Source organism: Rhinoderma darwinii (genome assembly GCF_050947455.1).
Source record: "Rhinoderma darwinii isolate aRhiDar2 chromosome 11 unlocalized genomic scaffold, aRhiDar2.hap1 SUPER_11_unloc_4, whole genome shotgun sequence".
NCBI lineage: Eukaryota > Metazoa > Chordata > Amphibia > Anura > Rhinodermatidae > Rhinoderma > Rhinoderma darwinii.
In genome coordinates, this window is record NW_027461856.1 from 122,501 (window position 1) to 145,000 (window position 22,500).

The window sequence follows — 22,500 nt, forward strand, 5'->3', positions numbered from 1 at the left end:
CAGCAGTGAAAATACAAAGGCCCAAATGTCAAAGAATGGCATTTGTGCTACTGAAAGTGAAACATTTAAAATCAAGTGAAAGTGGGGTATGTTCACAAATGTCAGAGGCGGTGATGAGCAGCAGAGGCAGGCCGGGGCAGAGTTCCAGGGCTAGGAGTGTGACGGCAGGCAGCGTAGGCCGGGGCAGAGTTCCAGGGCGGTGGGGAGAGGACTAGGCCTCGAGATATGGAGATCCATTTGGTGACCAAGCAGCAGTGAAAATAGAAAGGCCCAAATGTCAAAGAATGACATTTCTGCTACTGAAAGTGAAACATTTGAAAGTGAAACATTTAAAATCAAGTTAAAGTGGGGTTTGTTCACAAATGTCAGAGGCGGTGGTGAACAGCAGGGGCAGGCCGGGGCAGAGTTCCAGGGCCAGGAGTGTGATGGCAGGCAGCGTAGGCCGGGGCAGAGTTCCAGGGCGGTGGGGAGAGGACTAGGCCTCATTCCAAGGAGATCCATTTGGTGACCAAACAGCAGTGACAATAAAAAGGCCCAAATGTCAAAGAATGACATTTCTGATACTGAAAGTGACACATTTAAAATCACGTTAAAGTGGGGTATGTTCAAAGAATGTCAGAGGCGGTAATGAGCAGCAGATGCAGGCCGGGGCAGAGTTCCAGGTGCCTGGAGTGTGAAGGCAGCACAGGCCGGGGCAGAGTTCCAGGGCCAGGGGTGTGACGGCAGGCAGCGTAGGCCGGGGCAGAGTTCCAGGGCGGTGGGGAGAGGACTAGGCCTCGAGATATGGAGATCCATTTGGTGACCAAGCAGCAGTGAAAATAAAAAGGCCCAAATGTCAAAGAATGGCATTTCTGATACTGAAAGTGAAACATTTAAAATCAAGTTAAATTGGGGTATGTTCAAAGAATGTCAGAGGCGGTAATGAGCAGCAGATGCAGGCCGGGGCAGAGTTCCAGGTGCCTGGAGTGTGAAGGCAGCACAGGCCGGGGCAGAGTTCCAGGGCCAGAGTGTGTGACGGCAGGCAGCGTAGGCCGGGGCAGAGTTCCAGGGCGGTGGGGAGAGGACTAGGCCTCAATCCAAGGAGATCCATTTGGTGACCAAGCAGCAGTGAAAATAAAAAGGCCCAAATGTCAAAGAATGACATTTCTGCTACTGAAAGTGAAACATTTGAAAGTGAACCATTTAAAATCTAGTTAAAGTGGGGTATGTTCAAAAATGTCAGAGTCGGTGGTGAACAGCAAAGGCAGGCCGGGGCAGAGTTCCAGGGCCAGAGTGTGACGGCAGCACAGGCCGGGGCAGAGCTCCAGGGCCAGAGTGTGTGACGGCAGGCAGCGTAGGCCGGGGCAGAGTTCCAGGGCGTTGGGGAGAGGACTAGGCCTCGACATAAGGAGATCCATTTGGTGACCAAGCAGAAGTGAAAATAAAAAGGCCCAAATGTCAAAGAATGACATTTCTGCTACTGAAAGTGAAACATTTGAAAGTGAACCATTTAAAATCTAGTTAAAGTGGGGTATGTTCAAAAATGTCAGAGTCGGTGGTGAACAGCAAAGGCAGGCCGGGGCAGAGTTCCAGGGCCAGAGTGTGACGGCAGCACAGGCCGGGGCAGAGTTCCAGGGCCAGAGTGTGTGACGGCAGGCAGCGTAGGCCGGGGCAGAGTTCCAGGGCGGTGGGGAGAGGACTAGGCCTCAATTTAAGGAGATCCATTTGTTGACCAAGCAGCAGTGCAAATAAAAAGGCCCGAATGTCAAAGAATGACATTTCTGATACTGAAAGTGAACCATTTAAAATCAAGTTAAAGTGGGGTATGTTCACAAATGTCAGAGGCGGTGGTGAACAGCAGGGGCAGGCCGGGACAGAGTTCCAGGGCCAGAGTGTGACGGCAGGCAGTGTAGGCCGGGGCAGAGTTCCAGGGCGGTGGGGAGAGGACTAGGCCTCAATTTAAGGAGATCCATTTGTTGACCAAGCAGCAGTGCAAATAAAAAGGCCCGAATGTCAAAGAATGACATTTCTGATACTGAAAGTGAACCATTTAAAATCAAGTTAAAGTGGGGTATGTTCACAAATGTCAGAGGCGGTGGTGAACAGCAGGGGCAGGCCGGGACAGAGTTCCAGGGCCAGAGTGTGACGGCAGGCAGTGTAGGCCGGGGCAGAGTTCCAGGGTGGTGGGGAGAGGACTAGGCCTCAATTTAAGGAGATCCATTTGTTGACCAAGCAGCAGTGCAAATAAAAAGGCCCAAATGTCAAAGAATGACATTTCTGATACTGAAAGTGAACCATTTAAAATCAAGTTAAAGTGGGGTATGTTCAAAAATGTCAGAGGCGGTGGTGAGCAGCAGAGGCAGGCCGGGGCAGAGTTCCAGGGCCAGGGGTGTGACGGCAGGCAGCGTAGGCCGGGGCAGAGTTCCAGGGCGGTGGGGAGAGGACTAGGCCTCGACATAAGGAGATCCATTTGGTGACCAAACAGCAGTGAAAATAAATAGGCCCAAATGTCAAAGAATGACATTTCTGCTACTGAAAGTGAAACATTTAAAATCAAGTTAAAGTGGGGTATGTTCACAAATGTCAGAGGCGGTGGTGAACAGCAGGGGCAGGCCGGGGCAGAGTTCCAGGGCCAGGGTGTGACGGCAGGCAGCGTAGGCCGGGGCAGAGTTCCAGGGCGGTGGGTGAGAGGACTAGGCCTCAATCCAAGGAGATCCATTTGGTGACCAAGCAGCAGTGGGAAAATAAAAAGGCCCAAATGTCAAAGAATGACATTTCTGCTACTGAAAGTGAAACATTTGAAAGTGAACCATTTAAAATCAAGTTAAAGTGGGGTATGTTCAAAAATGTCAGAGGTGGTGGTGAGCAGCAGAGGCAGGCCGGGGCAGAGTTCCAGGGCTAGGAGTGTGACGGCAGGCAGCGTAGGCCGGGGCAGAGTTCCAGGGCGGTGGGGAGAGGACTAGGCCTCAATCTAAGGAGATCCATTTGGTGACCAAACAGCAGTGAAAATAAAAAGGCCCAAATGTCAAAGAATGACATTTCTGATACTGAAAGTGAAACATTTGAAAGTGAACCATTTAAAATCAAGTTAAAGTGGGGTATGTTCAAAAATGTCAGAGGCGGTGGTGAACAGCAAGGGCAGGCCGGGGCAGAGTTCCAGGGCCAGGGGTGTGACGGCAGGCAGCGTAGGCCGGGGCAGAGTTCCAGGGCGGTGGGGAGAGGACTAGGCCTCAATCCAAGGAGATCCATTTGGTGACCAAGCAGCAGTGAAAATGAAAAGGCCCAAATGTCAAAGAATGACATTTCTGATACTGAAAGTGAAACATTTGAAAGTGAACCATTTAAAATCAAGTTAAAGTGGGGTATGTTCAAAAATGTCAGAGGCGGTGGTGAACAGCAAGGGCAGGCCGGGGCAGAGTTCCAGGGCCAGGGTGTGACGGCAGGCAGCGTAGGCCGGGGCAGAGTTCCAGGGCGGTGGGTGAGAGGACTAGGCCTCAATCCAAGGAGATCCATTTGGTGACCAAGCAGCAGTGGGAAAATAAAAAGGCCCAAATGTCAAAGAATGACATTTCTGCTACTGAAAGTGAAACATTTGAAAGTGAACCATTTAAAATCAAGTTAAAGTGGGGTATGTTCAAAAATGTCAGAGGCGGTGGTGAGCAGCAGAGGCAGGCCGGGGCAGAGTTCCAGGGCTAGGAGTGTGACGGCAGGCAGCGTAGGCCGGGGCAGAGTTCCAGGGCGGTGGGGAGAGGACTAGGCCTCAATCTAAGGAGATCCATTTGGTGACCAAACAGCAGTGAAAATAAAAAGGCCCAAATGTCAAAGAATGACATTTCTGATACTGAAAGTGAAACATTTGAAAGTGAACCATTTAAAATCAAGTTAAAGTGGGGTATGTTCAAAAATGTCAGAGGCGGTGGTGAACAGCAAGGGCAGGCCGGGGCAGAGTTCCAGGGCCAGGGGTGTGACGGCAGGCAGCGTAGGCCGGGGCAGAGTTCCAGGGCGGTGGGGAGAGGACTAGGCCTCAATCCAAGGAGATCCATTTGGTGACCAAGCAGCAGTGAAAATGAAAAGGCCCAAATGTCAAAGAATGACATTTCTGATACTGAAAGTGAAACATTTGAAAGTGAACCATTTAAAATCAAGTTAAAGTGGGGTATGTTCAAAAATGTCAGAGGCGGTAGTGAACAGCAGAGGTAGGCCGGGGCAGAGTTCCAGGGCCAGGGGTGTCACGGCAGGCAGCGTAGGCCTGCGCAGAGTTCCAGGGCGGTGGGGAGAGGACTAGGCCTCAATCCAAGGAGATCCATTTGGTGACCAAGCAGCAGTGAAAATAAAAAGGCCCAAATGTCAAAGAATGACATTTCTGCTACTGAAAGTGAAACATTTGAAAGTGACACATTTAAAATCAAGTTAAAGTGGGGTATGTTCAAAAATGTCAGAGGCGGTAGTGAACAGCAGAGGTAGGCCGGGGCAGAGTTCCAGGGCCAGGGGTGTCACGGCAGGCAGCGTAGGCCGGGGAAGAGTTCCAGGGCGGTGGGGAGAGGACTAGGCCTCAATCCAAGGGGATCCATTTGGTGACCAAGCAGCAGTGAAAATGAAAAGGCCCAAATGTCAAAGAATGCCATTTCTGCAACTGAAAGTGAAACATTTGAAAGTGACACATTTAAAATCAAGTTAAAGTGGGGTATGTTCAAAAATGTCAGAGGCGGTAGTGAACAGCAGAGGTAGGCCGGGGCAGAGTTCCAGGGCCAGGGGTGTCACGGCAGGCAGCGTAGGCCGGGGAAGAGTTCCAGGGCGGTGGGGAGAGGACTAGGCCTCAATCCAAGGGGATCCATTTGGTGACCAAGCAGCAGTGAAAATGAAAAGGCCCAAATGTCAAAGAATGCCATTTCTGCAACTGAAAGTGAAACATTTGAAAGTGACACATTTAAAATCAAGTTAAAGTGGGGTATGTTCAAAAATGTCAGAGGCGGTAGTGAACAGCAGAGGTAGGCCGGGGCAGAGTTCCAGGGCCAGGGGTGTCACGGCAGGCAGCGTAGGCCTGCGCAGAGTTCCAGGGCGGTGGGGAGAGGACTAGGCCTCAATCCAAGGAGATCCATTTGGTGACCAAGCAGCAGTGAAAATAAAAAGGCCCAAATGTCAAAGAATGACATTTCTGCTACTGAAAGTGAAACATTTGAAAGTGAAACATTTAAAATCAAGTTAAAGTGGGGTATGTTCACTTAATTCAGAGGCGGTGGTGAGCAGCAGAGGCAGGCCGGGGCAGAGTTCCAGGGCCAGGGGTGTGACGGCAGGCAGCGTAGGCCGGGGCAGAGTTCCAGGGCGGTGGGGAGAGGACTAGGCCTCAAAATAAGGAGATCCATTTGGTGACCAAGCAGCAGTGAAAATAAAAAGGCCCAAATGTCAAAGAATGACACTTTTAATACTGAAAATGAAACATTTAAAATCAAGTTACAGTGGGGTTTGTTCAAAAAATGTCAGAGGCGGTGGTGAGCAGCAGAGGCAGGCCGGGGCAGAGTTCCAGGGCCAGAGTGTGACGGCAGGCAGCACAGGCCGGGGCAGAGCTCCAGGGCCAGGGGTGTGACGGCAGGCAGCGTAGGCCGGGGCAGAGTTCCAGGGCCAGGGTGTGATGGCAGGCAGCGTAGGCCGGGGCAGAGTTCCAGGGCGGTGGGGAGAGGACTAGGCCTCGATCTAAGGAGATCCATTTGGTGACCAAACAGCAGTGAAAATAAAAAGGCCCAAATGTCAAAGAATGACATTTTTGATACTGAAAGTGAACCATTTAAAATCAAGTGAAAGTGGAGTACGTTCAAAAATGTCAGAGGCGGTGGTGAACAGCAGGGGCAGGCCGGGGCATAGTTCCAGGGCCAGAGTGTGACGGCAGCACAGGCCGGGGCAGAGCTCCAGGGCCAGAGTGTGACGGCAGGCAGCATAGGCCGGGGCACAGTTCCAGGGCCAGAGTGTGACGGCAGGCAGCGTAGGCCGGGGCAGAGTTCCAGGGCGGTGGGGAGAGGACTAGGCCTCGAGATAAGGTGATCCATTTGGTGACCAAGCAGCAGTGGAAATAAAAAGGCCCAAATTTCAAAGAATGACATTTTTGATACTGAAAGTGAAACATTTAAAATCAAGTTAAAGTGGGGTACGTTCAAAAATGTCAGAGGCGGTAATGAGCAGCAGAGGCAGGCCGTGGGCACAGTTCCAGGGCCAGAGTGTGACGGCAGCACAGGCCGGGGCAGAGTTCCAGGGCCAGAGTGTGACGGCAGGCAGCATAGGCCGGGGCACAGTTCCAGGGCCAGAGTGTGACGGCACGCAGCGTAGGCCGGGGCAGAGTTCCAGGGCGGTGGGGAGAGGACTAGGCCTCGAGATAAGGAGATCCATTTGGTGACCCAACAGCAGTGAAAATAAAAAGGCCCAAATGTCAAAGAATGACATTTCTGCTACTGAAAGTGACACATTTAAAATCAAGTGAAAGTGGGGTATGTTCAAAAAATGTCAGAGGCGGTAATGAGCAGCAGAGGCAGGCCGGGGCACAGTTCCAGGGCCAGAGTGTGACACTGTCCGCCGATAGATAACCCTTTGCACATTATCGTCATCATCATTATCAGCAGCAGTTGCTGTCAGCCAGCTCCAGAGTGTATGAGCGGCGTGTGCTGCCCATTGCAGCCCAGGGTAGAGGAGCCGTGTGCAAGCTGTGCATGCCCGGGGGCAACAGTGTATGAGCTCCTCAGCGCCAGCGGGGGGGGGGGGGGGGGTCCCACTATGTCCCAAGCCGCCTGACATGTACTTCCGGTCGGTTAGGAGGTGGCATGTCAGCTGGGCTGTCAGCCAGCTCCAGAGTGTATGAGCGGTGTGTGCCTGCACCCGTGGGGGGGGGGGGGGGGGGGGGGGATACAGGAGCCATGGGGAAGCTGTGCAAGACCGGGGGCAGCCGTGTACGAGCTCCGCAGCGCCCCTTGTGGACTTCCAGGGCAAGAGCGGTATGAGCGGCAAAGTCATGCCGACCTCCTGGAAGTCCCCGTCGGCCTCGCTCGCGGGTCGGTCCCGCTGGTTTTTTTACCTTCTTAATAAAAAAACTTTTTTTTTTTATGGTATTTTCTGAAGCCTCAAGCCCACCTGCATTTGCACGAGCAAGGCCACCTCGGTGACTCCTACCGAAAGCGGCCGGGAGCCATCTCCGTGTACGAGCGGCGTGTGCGGCGTGTGCCTGCCTATTGCACCCGTGGGGGGATAGAGGAGCCTTGTGGAAGCTGTGCCAGCCCGGGGGCAGCCCTGTACGAGCTCCACAGCGCCCGCGGCGAGTCCCGCCGTGTCCACCCGGCTGCCAAGCACTTCCGGTCCGCGAGTGATGCATGACAGCGGCCGGGAGCCAGCTCCGCCTATCAGCGGCGGTGTGCCTGCCTTCTGCACCCGTGGGGGGATAGAGGGGCCCCGTGGGAGCTGCTGCATGCCGGCAGCTTCCTTGTGGGAGCTCCACAGCGCCCGCGGTCCTCGGCGGACTTCCAGGGCAAGAGCGGTATGAGCGGCCACCTCATGCCGACCTCCTGGAAGTCCCCGTCGGCTTAGCTCGCGGGTCGGTCCCGCTGTTTTTTTTTTTACCTTCTTAATAAAAAAATCTTTTTTTTTTTATGGTACTTTCGGAAGCCTCAAGCCCACCTGCAGTTGCACGAGCAAGGACACCTCGGTGACTCCTACCGAAAGCGGCCGGGAGTCATCTCCGTGTACGAGCGGCGTGTGCGGCGTGTGCCTGCCTATTGCACCCGTGGGGGGATAGAGGAGCCATGGGGAAGCTGTGCCAGCCCGGGGGCAGCCCTGTACGAGCTCCACAGCACCCGCGGCGAGTCCCGCCGTGTCCACCCGGCTGCCAAGCACTTCCGGTCCGCGAGTGATGCATGACAGCGGCCGGGAGCCAGCTCCGCCTATCAGCGGCGGTGTGCCTGCCTTCTGCACCCGTGGGGGGATAGAGGGGCCCCGTGGGAGCTGCTGCATGCCGGCAGCTTCCTTGTGGGAGCTCCACAGCGCCCGCGGTCCTCGGCGGACTTCCAGGGCAAGAGCGGTATGAGCGGCCACCTCATGCCGACCTCCTGGAAGTCCCCGTCGGCTTAGCTCGCGGGTCGGTCCCGCTGTTTTTTTTTTTACCTTCTTAATAAAAAAATCTTTTTTTTTTTATGGTACTTTCGGAAGCCTCAAGCCCACCTGCAGTTGCACGAGCAAGGACACCTCGGTGACTCCTACCGAAAGCGGCCGGGAGTCATCTCCGTGTACGAGCGGCGTGTGCGGCGTGTGCCTGCCTATTGCACCCGTGGGGGGATAGAGGAGCCTTGTGGAAGCTGTGCCAGCCCGGGGGCAGCCCTGTACGAGCTCCACAGCACCCGCGGCGAGTCCCGCCGTGTCCACCCGGCTGACAAGCACTTCCGGTCCGCGAGTGATGCATGACAGCGGCCGGGAGCCAGCTCCGCCTATCAGCGGCGTGTGCCTGCCTTCTGCACCCGTGGGGGGATAGAGGGGCCCCGTGGGAGCTTGTGGATGCCGGCAGCTTCCTTGTGGGAGCTCCACAGCGCCCGCGGCGAGTCCCGTCGTGTCCACCCGGCTGCAAAGCACTTCCGGTCCGCGAGTGATGCATGACAGCGGCCGGGAGCCAGCTCCGCCTATCAGCGGCGGTGTGCCTGCCTTCTGCACCCGTGGGGGGATAGAGGGGCCCCGTGGGAGCTGCTGGATGCCAGCAGCTTCCTTGTGGGAGCTCCACAGCGCCCGCGGTCCTCTGCGGACTTCCAGGGCAAGAGCGGTAGGAGCCTCCACCTCATGCCGACCTCCTGGAAGTCCCCGTCGGCCTAGCTCGCGGGTCGGTCCCGCTGTTTTTTTTTTTACCTTCTTAATAAAAAAACTTTTTTTTTTTATGGTATTTTCCGAAGCCCCAAGCCCCCCTGCATTTGCACGAGCAAGGCCACCTCGGTGACTCCTACCGAAAGCGGCCGGGAGCCATCTCCGTGTACGAGCGGCGTGTGCGGCGTGTGCCTGCCTATTGCACCCGTGGGGGGATAGAGGAGCCTTGTGGAAGCTGTGCCAGCCCGGGGGCAGCCCTGTACGAGCTCCACAGCACCCGCGGCGAGTCCCGCCGTGTCCACCCGGCTGACAAGCACTTCCGGTCCGCGAGTGATGCATGACAGCGGCCGGGAGCCAGCTCCGCCTATTAGCGGCGGTGTGCCTGCCTTCTGCACCCGTGGGGGGATAGAGGGGCCCCGTGGGAGCTTGTGGATGCCGGCAGCTTCCTTGTGGGAGCTCCACAGCGCCCGCGGCGAGTCCCGTAGTTCACCCGCCCGACATGCACTTCCGGTCCGCGACGGACTTCCAGGGCTCAAGCGGTAGGTGCGGCCACCTCATGCCGACCTCCTGGAACTCCCCCTCGGCCTGGCTCGCGTGTCTGTCTTCATTCACGTTTTGGAGGAAAAACCCTATGAGGTTTTTATTTTGGCCTTCAGCCAAGCAGCAGTTCCAGGAGGCCGGGCATTTTGGCACCTCCCACCGGTGTAATTGGCGAGGTGACACTTTTAGGGGTGTGAACATCTCCTACGCCTGAAATACTGTGAGAGGGAGAACTTGCTCCGCCTCCCAAGTCCAACACTTCCAGGACGAGAGGAGGGCGGGAGGCGTTCCCGGCTTAGGCCGAATGCTGCTTCCACGGCGATAGCGGCACCAAGCCGCCCTCTCACGCCGCTGCCCTGGATGTCCCCGTCGGCCTCGCTCGCTGGTCGGGTCCGGTGTTTTTTTACCTTCTTAATAAAAAAATATTTTTTTTTTTTATGTTATTTCCTGAAGCCCCAAGCCCACCTGCAGTTGCACGAGCAAGGCCACCTCGGCAACTCCTACCGAAAGCCGTGAACGAGGAAGTACAAACGGGAGCTGCTCCCGTTCCAAGCCGAGAAGGACTTCCATGGTGTGACCGGTAGGTAGTGGCACCTCCTGCCGTCCTCCTGGAAGTCCCCGTCGGCCTGGCTCACGGCTCGGTCCCGCTGTGAGTTTTACCTTCATAATAAAAAAACACTTTTTTTTTTTATGGTATTTTATGAAGTCCCAAGCCGACCTGCAGTTGCAGGAGCTCGGCCACCTCGGCAACTCCTACCGAAAGCCGTGAACGAGGAAGTACAAACGGGAGCTGCTCCCGTTCCAAGCCGAGAAGGACTTCCATGGTGTGACCGGTAGGTAGTGGCACCTCCTGCCGTCCTCCTGGAAGTCCCCGTCGGCCTCGCTCGCAGGTCTGTCTTCATTGACGTTTTGGAGAAAAAACCCTATGAGGTTTTTATTTTGGGCCTCAGCCGGGCAGCAGTTCCATGAGCCCGGGTACTTTGGCACCTTACCCCGGTGTATTTGAGGTGGTGACACTTTTAGGGGTGTGAATATCTCCTTCACCTGAAATCCTGTGAGAGGGCATCTAGGTTTTGAGTTCCAAGTCCCAACGGTTCTTCCTAGCGGGAAGTCCTAACCGTTCCTGGCCGAGAGTGACTTCCAGGGTTTGAGCAATAGGTACCGGCCTGCCCTCTCACGGTGCCTCCTGGAAGTCCCCGTCGGCCTCGTTCGCTGGTCGGTCCGCTGCACCTTAACTTCCATGAAAGAAGTTTGGTGCATTCTTTCTGGAGTCCCAGGCCGACCAGCAGTTGCAGGAGCTCGGCCAGCTCTGTGACTCCAACCGAGTACCGTGAAGGAGGACGTGCTGCACGTTCTTGCGGGAGCTGCACCTGGTCCAACCCGAGAAGGACTTCCATGGTGTGACCGGTATGTAGTGGCACGTCATGCCGGCCTCCTGGAAGTCCCCGTCGTCCTCGCTCGCTGGTCGGTCCGCTGCACCTGAACTTCCACGAAATAACTTTGATGCATTCTTTCTGGAGTCCCAGGCCGACCAGCAGTTGCAGGAGCTCGGCCACCTTGGCGGCTCCAACCGAACACCTTGAAGGAGGACGTGCTGCACGTTCTAGCAGGAGCTGCACCTGGTTCAAACCGAGAAGGACTTCCATGGTGTCACCGGTATGTAGTGGCACGTCATGCCGGCCTCCTGGAAGTCCCCGTCGGCCTCGTTCGCTGGTCGGTCCGCTGCACCTGACTTTCCATGAAAGAACTGTGGTGCATTCTTTCTGAAGTCCCAGGCCGACCAGCAGTTGCAGGAGCTCGGCCACGGTGGTGAGTCCAACCGAGTACTGTGAAGGAGGACGTGCTACACGTTCTAGCGGGAGCTGTACCTGGTTCAACCCGAGAATGACTTCCATGGTGTGACCGGTATGTAGTGGCACGTCATGCCGGCCTCCTGGAAGTCCCCGTCGGCCTCGCTCGCAGGTCTGTCTTCATTGACGTTTTGGAGGAAAAACCCTATGAGGTTTTTATTTTGGGCTTCAGCCGGGCAGCAGTTCCAGGAGCCCGGGTACTTTGGCACCTTACCCCGGTGTATTTGAGGTGGTGACACTTTTAGGGGTGTGAATATCTCCTTCACCTGAAATCCTGTGAGAGGGCATTTCTGCTCCGCGTTCCAAGTCCTAACGGTTCTTCCTAGCGGGAAGTCCTAACCGTTCGTGGCCGAGAAGGACTTCCAGGGAGTGACCGGTATGTAGTGGCACGTCATGCCGGCCTCCTGGAAGTCCCCATCGGCCTTGCTCCCTGGTCGGTCCGCTGCACCTGAACTTCCACGAAAGAACTTTGGTACATTCTTTCTGGAGTCCCAGGCCGACCAGCAGTTGCAGGAGCTCGGCCACGGTGGTGAGTTCAACCGAGTACTGTGAAGGAGGACGTGCTGCACGTTCTAGCGGGAGCTATACCTGGTTCAACCCGAGAAGGACTTCCATGGTGTGACCGGTATGTAGTGGCACGTCATGCCGGCCTCCTGGAAGTCCCCGTCGGCCTCGTTTGCTGGTCGGTCCGCTGCACCTGACTTTCCATGAAAGAACTGTGGTGCATTCTTTCTGAAGTCCCAGGCCGACCAGCAGTTGCAGGAGCTCGGCCACGGTGTTGAGTCCAACCGAGTACTGTGAAGGAGGACGTGCTACACGTTCTAGCGGGAGCTGTACCTGGTTCAACCCGAGAAGGACTTCCATGGTGTGACCGGTATGTAGTGGCACGTCATGCCGGCCTCCTGGAAGTCCCCGTCGGCCTCGTTCGCTGGTCGGTCCGCTGCACCTGACTTTCCATGAAAGAACTGTGGTGCATTCTTTCTGAAGTCCCAGGCCGACCAGCAGTTGCAGGAGCTCGGCCACGGTGTTGAGTCCAACCGAGTACTGTGAAGGAGGACGTGCTACACGTTCTAGCGGGAGCTGTACCTGGTTCAACCCGAGAAGGACTTCCATGGTGTGACCGGTATGTAGTGGCACGTCATGCCGGCCTCCTGGAAGTCCCCGTCGGCCTCGCTCGCAGGTCTGTCTTCATTGACGTTTTGGAGGAAAAACCCTATGAGGTTTTTATTTTGGGCTTCAGCCGGGCAGCAGTTCCAGGAGCCCGGGTACTTTGGCACCTTACCCCGGTGTATTTGAGGTGGTGACACTTTTAGGGGTGTGAATATCTCCTTCACCTGAAATCCTGTGAGAGGGCATTTCTGCTCCGCGTTCCAAGTCCTAACGGTTCTTCCTAGCGGGAAGTCCTAACCGTTCGTGGCCGAGAAGGACTTCCAGGGAGTGACCGGTATGTAGTGGCACGTCATGCCGGCCTCCTGGAAGTCCCCATCGGCCTTGCTCCCTGGTCGGTCCGCTGCACCTGAACTTCCACGAAAGAACTTTGGTACATTCTTTCTGGAGTCCCAGGCCGACCAGCAGTTGCAGGAGCTCGGCCACGGTGGTGAGTTCAACCGAGTACTGTGAAGGAGGACGTGCTGCACGTTCTAGCGGGAGCTATACCTGGTTCAACCCGAGAAGGACTTCCATGGTGTGACCGGTATGTAGTGGCACGTCATGCCGGCCTCCTGGAAGTCCCCGTCGGCCTCGTTCGCTGGTCGGTCCGCTGCACCTGACTTTCCATGAAAGAACTGTGGTGCATTCTTTCTGAAGTCCCAGGCCGACCAGCAGTTGCAGGAGCTCGGCCACGGTGTTGAGTCCAACCGAGTACTGTGAAGGAGGACGTGCTACACGTTCTAGCGGGAGCTGTACCTGGTTCAACCCGAGAAGGACTTCCATGGTGTGACCGGTATGTAGTGGCACGTCATGCCGGCCTCCTGGAAGTCCCCGTCGGCCTCGCTCGCAGGTCTGTCTTCATTGACGTTTTGGAGGAAAAACCCTATGAGGTTTTTATTTTGGGCTTCAGCCGGGCAGCAGTTCCAGGAGCCCGGGTACTTTGGCACCTTACCCCGGTGTATTTGAGGTGGTGACACTTTTAGGGGTGTGAATATCTCCTTCACCTGAAATCCTGTGAGAGGGCATTTCTGCTCCGCGTTCCAAGTCCTAACGGTTCTTCCTAGCGGGAAGTCCTAACCGTTCGTGGCCGAGAAGGACTTCCAGGGAGTGACCGGTATGTAGTGGCACGTCATGCCGGCCTCCTGGAAGTCCCCATCGGCCTTGCTCCCTGGTCGGTCCGCTGCACCTGAACTTCCACGAAAGAACTTTGGTACATTCTTTCTGGAGTCCCAGGCCGACCAGCAGTTGCAGGAGCTCGGCCACGGTGGTGAGTTCAACCGAGTACTGTGAAGGAGGACGTGCTGCACGTTCTAGCGGGAGCTATACCTGGTTCAACCCGAGAAGGACTTCCATGGTGTGACCGGTATGTAGTGGCACGTCATGCCGGCCTCCTGGAAGTCCCCGTCGGCCTCGTTCGCTGGTCGGTCCGCTGCACCTGACTTTCCATGAAAGAACTGTGGTGCATTCTTTCTGAAGTCCCAGGCCGACCAGCAGTTGCAGGAGCTCGGCCACGGTGTTGAGTCCAACCGAGTACTGTGAAGGAGGACGTGCTACACGTTCTAGCGGGAGCTGTACCTGGTTCAACCCGAGAAGGACTTCCATGGTGTGACCGGTATGTAGTGGCACGTCATGCCGGCCTCCTGGAAGTCCCCGTCGGCCTCGTTCGCTGGTCGGTCCGCTGCACCTGACTTTCCATGAAAGAACTTTGGTGCATTCTTTCTGAAGTCCCAGGCCGACCAGCAGTTGCAGGAGCTCGGCCAGCTTGGCGACTCCAACCCGAGTACCTTGAAGGAGGACGTGCTGCACGTTCTAGCGGGAGCTGCACCTGTTCCAACCCGAGAAGGACTTCCATGGTGTGACCGGTATGTAGTGGCACGTCATGCCGGCCTCCTGGAAGTCCCCGTCGGCTTCGCTCGCAGGTCTGTCTTCATTGACGTTTTGGAGGAAAAACCCTATGAGGTTTTTATTTTGGGCTTCAGCCGGGCAGCAGTTCCAGGAGCCCGGGTACTTTGGCACCTTACCCCGGTGTATTTGAGGTGGTGACACTTTTAGGGGTGTGAATATCTCCTTCACCTGAAATCCTGTGAGAGGGCATTTCTGCTCCGCGTTCCAAGTCCTAACGGTTCTTCCTAGCGGGAAGTCCTAACCGTTTGTGGCCGAGAAGGACTTCCAGGGAGTGACCGGTATGTAGTGGCACGTCATGCCGGCCTCCTGGAAGTCCCCATCGGCCTTGCTCGTTGGTCGGTCCGCTGCACCTGAACTTTCACGAAAGAACTTTGGTACATTCTTTCTGGAGTCCCAGGCCGACCAGCAGTTGCAGGAGCTCGGCCACGGTGGTGAGTTCAACCGAGTACTGTGAAGGAGGATGTGCTGCACGTTCTAGAGGGAGCTATACCTGGTTCAACCCGAGAAGGGCTTCCATGGTGTGACCGGTATGTAGTGGCACGTCATGCCGGCCTCCTGGAAGTCCCCGTCGGCCTCGTTCGCTGGTCGGTCCGCTGCACCTGACTTTCCATGAAAGAACTGTGGTGCATTCTTTCTGAAGTCCCAGGCCGACCAGCAGTTGCAGGAGCTCGGCCACGGTGTTGAGTCCAACCGAGTACTGTGAAGGAGGACGTGCTACACGTTCTAGCGGGAGCTGTACCTGGTTCAACCCGAGAAGGACTTCCATGGTGTGACCGGTATGTAGTGGCACGTCATGCCGGCCTCCTGGAAGTCCCCGTCGGCCTCGTTCGCTGGTCGGTCCGCTGCACCTGACTTTCCATGAAAGAACTGTGGTGCATTCTTTCTGAAGTCCCAGGCCGACCAGCAGTTGCAGGAGCTCGGCCACGGTGTTGAGTCCAACCGAGTACTGTGAAGGAGGACGTGCTACACGTTCTAGCGGGAGCTGTACCTGGTTCAACCCGAGAAGGACTTCCATGGTGTGACCGGTATGTAGTGGCACGTCATGCCGGCCTCCTGGAAGTCCCCGTCGGCCTCGCTCGCAGGTCTGTCTTCATTGACGTTTTGGAGGAAAAACCCTATGAGGTTTTTATTTTGGGCTTCAGCCGGGCAGCAGTTCCAGGAGCCCGGGTACTTTGGCACCTTACCCCGGTGTATTTGAGGTGGTGACACTTTTAGGGGTGTGAATATCTCCTTCACCTGAAATCCTGTGAGAGGGCATTTCTGCTCCGCGTTCCAAGTCCTAACGGTTCTTCCTAGCGGGAAGTCCTAACCGTTCGTGGCCGAGAAGGACTTCCAGGGAGTGACCGGTATGTAGTGGCACGTCATGCCGGCCTCCTGGAAGTCCCCATCGGCCTTGCTCCCTGGTCGGTCCGCTGCACCTGAACTTCCACGAAAGAACTTTGGTACATTCTTTCTGGAGTCCCAGGCCGACCAGCAGTTGCAGGAGCTCGGCCACGGTGGTGAGTTCAACCGAGTACTGTGAAGGAGGACGTGCTGCACGTTCTAGCGGGAGCTATACCTGGTTCAACCCGAGAAGGACTTCCATGGTGTGACCGGTATGTAGTGGCACGTCATGCCGGCCTCCTGGAAGTCCCCGTCGGCCTCGTTCGCTGGTCGGTCCGCTGCACCTGACTTTCCATGAAAGAACTGTGGTGCATTCTTTCTGAAGTCCCAGGCCGACCAGCAGTTGCAGGAGCTCGGCCACGGTGTTGAGTCCAACCGAGTACTGTGAAGGAGGACGTGCTACACGTTCTAGCGGGAGCTGTACCTGGTTCAACCCGAGAAGGACTTCCATGGTGTGACCGGTATGTAGTGGCACGTCATGCCGGCCTCCTGGAAGTCCCCGTCGGCCTCGTTCGCTGGTCGGTCCGCTGCACCTGACTTTCCATGAAAGAACTTTGGTGCATTCTTTCTGAAGTCCCAGGCCGACCAGCAGTTGCAGGAGCTCGGCCAGCTTGGCGACTCCAACCCGAGTACCTTGAAGGAGGACGTGCTGCACGTTCTAGCGGGAGCTGCACCTGTTCCAACCCGAGAAGGACTTCCATGGTGTGACCGGTATGTAGTGGCACGTCATGCCGGCCTCCTGGAAGTCCCCGTCGGCTTCGCTCGCAGGTCTGTCTTCATTGACGTTTTGGAGGAAAAACCCTATGAGGTTTTTATTTTGGGCTTCAGCCGGGCAGCAGTTCCAGGAGCCCGGGTACTTTGGCACCTTACCCCGGTGTATTTGAGGTGGTGACACTTTTAGGGGTGTGAATATCTCCTTCACCTGAAATCCTGTGAGAGGGCATTTCTGCTCCGCGTTCCAAGTCCTAACGGTTCTTCCTAGCGGGAAGTCCTAACCGTTTGTGGCCGAGAAGGACTTCCAGGGAGTGACCGGTATGTAGTGGCACGTCATGCCGGCCTCCTGGAAGTCCCCATCGGCCTTGCTCGTTGGTCGGTCCGCTGCACCTGAACTTTCACGAAAGAACTTTGGTACATTCTTTCTGGAGTCCCAGGCCGACCAGCAGTTGCAGGAGCTCGGCCACGGTGGTGAGTTCAACCGAGTACTGTGAAGGAGGACGTGCTGCACGTTCTAGCGGGAGCTATACCTGGTTCAACCCGAGAAGGACTTCCATGGTGTGACCGGTATGTAGTGGCACGTCATGCCGGCCTCCTGGAAGTCCCCGTCGGCCTCGTTCGCTGGTCGGTCCGCTGCACCTGACTTTCCATGAAAGAACTGTGGTGCATTCTTTCTGAAGTCCCAGGCCGACCAGCAGTTGCAGGAGCTCGGCCACGGTGTTGAGTCCAACCGAGTACTGTGAAGGAGGACGTGCTACACGTTCTAGCGGGAGCTGTACCTGGTTCAACCCGAGAAGGACTTCCATGGTGTGACCGGTATGTAGTGGCACGTCATGCCGGCCTCCTGGAAGTCCCCGTCGGCCTCGTTCGCTGGTCGGTCCGCTGCACCTGACTTTCCATGAAAGAACTTTGGTGCATTCTTTCTGAAGTCCCAGGCCGACCAGCAGTTGCAGGAGCTCGGCCAGCTTGGCGACTCCAACCCGAGTACCTTGAAGGAGGACGTGCTGCACGTTCTAGCGGGAGCTGCACCTGTTCCAACCCGAGAAGGACTTCCATGGTGTGACCGGTATGTAGTGGCACGTCATGCCGGCCTCCTGGAAGTCCCCGTCGGCTTCGCTCGCAGGTCTGTCTTCATTGACGTTTTGGAGGAAAAACCCTATGAGGTTTTTATTTTGGGCTTCAGCCGGGCAGCAGTTCCAGGAGCCCGGGTACTTTGGCACCTTACCCCGGTGTATTTGAGGTGGTGACACTTTTAGGGGTGTGAATATCTCCTTCACCTGAAATCCTGTGAGAGGGCATTTCTGCTCCGCGTTCCAAGTCCTAACGGTTCTTCCTAGCGGGAAGTCCTAACCGTTTGTGGCCGAGAAGGACTTCCAGGGAGTGACCGGTATGTAGTGGCACGTCATGCCGGCCTCCTGGAAGTCCCCATCGGCCTTGCTCGTTGGTCGGTCCGCTGCACCTGAACTTTCACGAAAGAACTTTGGTACATTCTTTCTGGAGTCCCAGGCCGACCAGCAGTTGCAGGAGCTCGGCCACGGTGGTGAGTTCAACCGAGTACTGTGAAGGAGGATGTGCTGCACGTTCTAGCGGGAGCTATACCTGGTTCAACCCGAGAAGGGCTTCCATGGTGTGACCGGTATGTAGTGGCACGTCATGCCGGCCTCCTGGAAGTCCCCGTCGGCCTCGTTCGCTGGTCGGTCCGCTGCACCTGACTTTCCATGAAAGAACTGTGGTGCATTCTTTCTGAAGTCCCAGGCCGACCAGCAGTTGCAGGAGCTCGGCCACGGTGTTGAGTCCAACCGAGTACTGTGAAGGAGGACGTGCTACACGTTCTAGCGGGAGCTGTACCTGGTTCAACCCGAGAAGGACTTCCATGGTGTGACCGGTATGTAGTGGCACGTCATGCCGGCCTCCTGGAAGTCCCCGTCGGCCTCGTTCGCTGGTCGGTCCGCTGCACCTGACTTTCCATGAAAGAACTGTGGTGCATTCTTTCTGAAGTCCCAGGCCGACCAGCAGTTGCAGGAGCTCGGCCACGGTGTTGAGTCCAACCGAGTACTGTGAAGGAGGACGTGCTACACGTTCTAGCGGGAGCTGTACCTGGTTCAACCCGAGAAGGACTTCCATGGTGTGACCGGTATGTAGTGGCACGTCATGCCGGCCTCCTGGAAGTCCCCGTCGGCCTCGCTCGCAGGTCTGTCTTCATTGACGTTTTGGAGGAAAAACCCTATGAGGTTTTTATTTTGGGCTTCAGCCGGGCAGCAGTTCCAGGAGCCCGGGTACTTTGGCACCTTACCCCGGTGTATTTGAGGTGGTGACACTTTTAGGGGTGTGAATATCTCCTTCACCTGAAATCCTGTGAGAGGGCATTTCTGCTCCGCGTTCCAAGTCCTAACGGTTCTTCCTAGCGGGAAGTCCTAACCGTTCGTGGCCGAGAAGGACTTCCAGGGAGTGACCGGTATGTAGTGGCACGTCATGCCGGCCTCCTGGAAGTCCCCATCGGCCTTGCTCCCTGGTCGGTCCGCTGCACCTGAACTTCCACGAAAGAACTTTGGTACATTCTTTCTGGAGTCCCAGGCCGACCAGCAGTTGCAGGAGCTCGGCCACGGTGGTGAGTTCAACCGAGTACTGTGAAGGAGGACGTGCTGCACGTTCTAGCGGGAGCTATACCTGGTTCAACCCGAGAAGGACTTCCATGGTGTGACCGGTATGTAGTGGCACGTCATGCCGGCCTCCTGGAAGTCCCCGTCGGCCTCGTTCGCTGGTCGGTCCGCTGCACCTGACTTTCCATGAAAGAACTGTGGTGCATTCTTTCTGAAGTCCCAGGCCGACCAGCAGTTGCAGGAGCTCGGCCACGGTGTTGAGTCCAACCGAGTACTGTGAAGGAGGACGTGCTACACGTTCTAGCGGGAGCTGTACCTGGTTCAACCCGAGAAGGACTTCCATGGTGTGACCGGTATGTAGTGGCACGTCATGCCGGCCTCCTGGAAGTCCCCGTCGGCCTCGTTCGCTGGTCGGTCCGCTGCACCTGACTTTCCATGAAAGAACTTTGGTGCATTCTTTCTGAAGTCCCAGGCCGACCAGCAGTTGCAGGAGCTCGGCCAGCTTGGCGACTCCAACCCGAGTACCTTGAAGGAGGACGTGCTGCACGTTCTAGCGGGAGCTGCACCTGTTCCAACCCGAGAAGGACTTCCATGGTGTGACCGGTATGTAGTGGCACGTCATGCCGGCCTCCTGGAAGTCCCCGTCGGCTTCGCTCGCAGGTCTGTCTTCATTGACGTTTTGGAGGAAAAACCCTATGAGGTTTTTATTTTGGGCTTCAGCCGGGCAGCAGTTCCAGGAGCCCGGGTACTTTGGCACCTTACCCCGGTGTATTTGAGGTGGTGACACTTTTAGGGGTGTGAATATCTCCTTCACCTGAAATCCTGTGAGAGGGCATTTCTGCTCCGCGTTCCAAGTCCTAACGGTTCTTCCTAGCGGGAAGTCCTAACCGTTTGTGGCCGAGAAGGACTTCCAGGGAGTGACCGGTATGTAGTGGCACGTCATGCCGGCCTCCTGGAAGTCCCCATCGGCCTTGCTCGTTGGTCGGTCCGCTGCACCTGAACTTTCACGAAAGAACTTTGGTACATTCTTTCTGGAGTCCCAGGCCGACCAGCAGTTGCAGGAGCTCGGCCACGGTGGTGAGTTCAACCGAGTACTGTGAAGGAGGATGTGCTGCACGTTCTAGCGGGAGCTATACCTGGTTCAACCCGAGAAGGGCTTCCATGGTGTGACCGGTATGTAGTGGCACGTCATGCCGGCCTCCTGGAAGTCCCCGTCGGCCTCGTTCGCTGGTCGGTCCGCTGCACCTGACTTTCCATGAAAGAACTGTGGTGCATTCTTTCTGAAGTCCCAGGCCGACCAGCAGTTGCAGGAGCTCGGCCAGCTTGGCGACTCCAACCCGAGTACCTTGAAGGAGGACGTGCTGCACGTTCTAGCGGGAGCTGCACCTGTTCCAACCCGAGAAGGACTTCCATGGTGTGACCGGTATGTAGTGGCACGTCATGCCGGCCTCCTGGAAGTCCCCGTCGGCCTCGCTCGCAGATCGGTCTTCATTGACGTTTTGGAGGAAAAACCCTATGAGGTTTTTATTTTGGGCTTCAGCCGGGCAGCAGTTCCAGGAGCCCGGGCACTTTGGCACCTTACCCCGGTGTATTTGAGGTGGTGACACTTTTAGGGGTGCGAATATCTCCTTCACCTGAAATCCTGTGAGAGGGCATTTTGGTTTCGTGTTCCAAGTCCCTACGGTTCTTCCTAACGGGAAGTCCTAACCGTTTGTGGCCGAGAAGGACTTCCAGGGAGTGACCGGTATGTAGTGGCACGTCATGCCGGCCTCCTGGAAGTCCCCATCGGCCTTGCTCGTTGGTCGGTCCGCTGCACCTGAACTTTCACGAAAGAACTTTGGTACATTCTTTCTGGAGTCCCAGGCCGACCAGCAGTTGCAGGAGCTCGGCCACGGTGGTGAGTTCAACCGAGTACTGTGAAGGAGGATGTGCTGCACGTTCTAGCGGGAGCTATACCTGGTTCAACCCGAGAAGGGCTTCCATGGTGTGACCGGTATGTAGTGGCACGTCATGCCGGCCTCCTGGAAGTCCCCGTCGGCCTCGTTCGCTGGTCGGTCCGCTGCACCTGACTTTCCATGAAAGAACTGTGGTGCATTCTTTCTGAAGTCCCAGGCCGACCAGCAGTTGCAGGAGCTCGGCCAGCTTGGCGACTCCAACCCGAGTACCTTGAAGGAGGACGTGCTGCACGTTCTAGCGGGAGCTGCACCTGTTCCAACCCGAGAAGGACTTCCATGGTGTGACCGGTATGTAGTGGCACGTCATGCCGGCCTCCTGGAAGTCCCCGTCGGCCTCGCTCGCAGATCGGTCTTCATTGACGTTTTGGAGGAAAAACCCTATGAGGTTTTTATTTTGGGCTTCAGCCGGGCAGCAGTTCCAGGAGCCCGGGCACTTTGGCACCTTACCCCGGTGTATTTGAGGTGGTGACACTTTTAGGGGTGCGAATATCTCCTTCACCTGAAATCCTGTGAGAGGGCATTTTGGTTTCGTGTTCCAAGTCCCTACGGTTCTTCCTAACGGGAAGTCCTAACCGTTCGTGGCCGAGAGTGACTTCCAGGGTGTGAGCGATAGGCACCGGCCCTCTCATGGTGTCTCCTGGAAGTCCCGGTCGGCCTCGTTCGCTGGTCGGTCCGCTGCACCTGAACTTCCACGAAATAACTTTGGCGCATTCTTTCTGGAGTCCCAGGCCGACCAGCAGTTGCAGGAGCTCGGCCAGCTTGGTGACTCCAGCCGAGTACCGTGAAGGAGGACGTGCTGCACGTTCTAGCGGGAGCTACACCTGGTCCAACCCGAGAAGGACTTCCATGGTGTGACCGGTATGTAGTGGCACATCATGCCGGCCTCCTGGAAGTCCCCGTCGGCCTCTGCCACCTGTCGTTAAGCTGTGAGAGGAGCACGTGCTCCCGCGCCGTTTGAGTCTTTGGAATTTGTCCAAGACTCCTCAGATCGATCTGGCTCCCCGCGACCCGGCGGCGGAGGGACCACTCGCTCGGCAGTGCTTTGGAGCCCTGTCGGTTACGGCGAGCGCGTCTTCCTCCCACACCGTCCGGGTCTGTTTCGCCCCCGGCCACCTACGGCCGGTGTCCCAAAAAGCCCGGCGGTCCTGCTAAAGGCGGGTGCCGGTACCTCTCGCTCCCGCGAGGTGCGTTTGCTCAGTGCTGCTTCTATCACTCTAAAAGGCGTCCGAGAGTGTGCTGGTGTCGCCGGAGCCCGAGGCACGAGAGAAAGCTTTAAACGACGGGGAGGCAGTGACCGCCCCCGTATGTCCGCTGCTCGCAAGGGCCTCTCTAGCCGAGGTGCTCCCAGGCGCACCCGCGCATGGGGCACGGTTGTTTCTCGCAAGTAGTCCAAAGCCGTCTTCTGCCTCGCCCGAGGCTGGAAGTGTCGGCGTGGCTCCCGCATGCAAGCCACACGCGGCTCCACGGTGGCTTCCCTCCCCCCCTCTCCGGAGGGGGGCGGCCCCATCCCATGTGAAGCCGCTAAGCCGCCGGGAAAGCGGCCTCGGTTCCCCGTTGGGCGACAAAGGCGTCCTCCTCGGCACTTTGCGAGCTGGGCCGCCGGAG